Here is a 2140-nt window from a genome sequence, read left to right as displayed (position 1 = left end):
GGGCTCTTCCTTTCGCCGCTCCCCTGAGATTCCGCCTAACAGCCCAGGCTCCCACTGTATGAGCCTGGGTCCCCAGGGTCTGGACTAGAACTGAGGTTCAGCACCATCGGATCTGGCGTTCAGCACAGTTCGGAGCTTTTATCTCCTTCCCGCTAGGGAACGCCAGCCAGGCACTCAGCCTCCCCCTCCTCTCCAGCTCTGTCCTCTCCACGCGCGCAGCGTGTCTCTATACCTTAGGCTTTTACAGCTCCTCTGATTTTCCTTCTGGTTTTCTCTTTCCTTCTCGTTGTAGAATTTCCTGTCAGTCGACTTTCCTGTAGTTCTGGGTAATGTCCATTTTGTATTTTAGTTGTATTTTATTGAAATTCTTGTGTGAGGCTGCAGTTAGTTGTTACCTATGCCGCCATCTTGGATTCTCCTCCCTGTGGCTTCTTCTTTAATTCCCTAGTTGTAAGACTTCCCGTGAGGCAGATTTCAGGCAGTTCTGAATGATGGTTGTTCTTAGTTTAGTTGTAGTTTTGATGTGGTTGTGGGGGGAGGTGAGTACTGCATTTACCTGTACCTTTAACTATGCTCAAAATGGTGGCTTGGTTCTTCCCATTCCCTTGCCATCATCTCAGTACATTTAAGTTGAAATGAAATGAAACAACTTATGAGCTGATTTATTAAAAGGAGACGTCTTACAGTATTGACAAGGTTTGATAAAGTCACTTAAAGAAAATACCAAATAGGTAACTGCTTCCTTTCAGATTGATCTCCCAGGAGACAAAGACTTTAAAGATCATTTACTGATATCAGTCATTTGTTTCATTTTGCCCTAGAGCCCCCCCGGAGTTCAGCCAGTTAAGTTCCCGGGCCTGTAGTCGCCCGCTTCTTATTTTCAACATGATAGATGCCACCGTGTCCTTTGCCAAGGACTTCCTAGCAGGTGGAGTGGCTGCAGGCATCTCCAAGACCGCAATAGCACCCATCGAGCGGGTCAAGCTGCTGCTGCAGGTGCAGCATGCCAGCAAGCAAATCACTGCAGATAAGCAATACATGGGCATTATAGACTGTGTGGTCCATATCCCCAAGGAGCAAGGAGCCCTGTCCTAATGGCGTGGTAACCTGGCCAATGTCATCAGATACTTTCCCACCCAGGCTCTCAACTTGGCCTTCAAAGATAAACACAAGCAAATCTTCCTGGGTGGTGTGGATAAGAGAGCCCAGTTTGGCGATACTTTGCAGGGAATCTGGCATTGGGTGGTGCTGCTGGGGCTACCTCCTTGTGTTTTGTGTATTCTCTTGATTTTGCCCATTCCCGACTAGCAGCTGATGTGGGCAAAGCCGGAGCTGAAAGGGAATTCAAAGGCCTCGGTGACTGCTTGGTTAAGATCAACAAATCTGATGGGCTTAGCGGCCTATACCAAGGCTTTAATGTGTCCTTACAGGGTATTATCATCTATCGAGCTACCTACTTCAGTGTCTATGATACTGCAAAGGGAATGCTTCCAGATTCCAAGAATACTCACATCTTCATCAGCTGGATGATGGCACAGTTCGTCACAGCTGTGGTTGGGTTGACTTCCTATCCATTTGACACTGGTTGTCACCACATGATGATGCAATCAGGGCACAAAGGAACTGATATCATGTACACAGGCACACTTGACTGCTGGAGAAAGATTGCTCATGATGAAGGAGGCAAAGCTTTTTTTCAAGTGTGCATGGTGCATTGTTCTCAGAGGCATGGGTGGTGCTTTTGTGCTTGTCTTGTATGATGAAATCAAAAAGTTCACATAAATTATTTCCTAGTCTTCCCTCCCCCAGACCCTGTGAACAGGCATGTTATATTATGCAACATATCTTGAGCATTCTTGACAGGCTTTTGGTTGTCTGTTTATCAGCGGCAACTATTTTACTGGTTGAAAATGGGAAACAGAAGCTGGGAGACAGCGAACACCAGAAGAAACTGCTGGGGGGCTGCTGACGGAGGTGCCCCTCACAGGGAAGCACCCACGCGGGCTGTCTCCCTGCCCGGAGCTACCTACCGGCTTGCACGGGGAAACCTCACCATCTTGAGAGGAAGATAGGATCGGGTCAGAGGCCTGAATATCCACAGCCGCAGCGACCACCAAGCAGCTGTGCCCCTCAGAACGCG

General features: G+C 48.2%; 1 pseudogene across 1 annotated transcript; it reads left to right on the top strand.

The window, feature by feature from the left end:
- Positions 1 to 870: 870 nt before the first annotated feature.
- On the top strand, positions 871 to 1908 carry LOC311618291 (ADP/ATP translocase 2-like; annotated as a pseudogene). Its single transcript has one exon. The product of its transcript is annotated as an ADP/ATP translocase 2-like (transcript).
- Positions 1909 to 2140: the final 232 nt, after the last annotated feature.

Source organism: Pipistrellus hanaki (assembly GCF_964339955.1).
Source record: "Pipistrellus hanaki genome assembly, chromosome: 2".
NCBI classification, from domain to species: Eukaryota; Metazoa; Chordata; class Mammalia; order Chiroptera; family Vespertilionidae; genus Pipistrellus; species Pipistrellus hanaki.
Note: the sequence above shows the minus strand (reverse complement) of the source record. Positions and strands in the feature narration are given on the sequence as shown.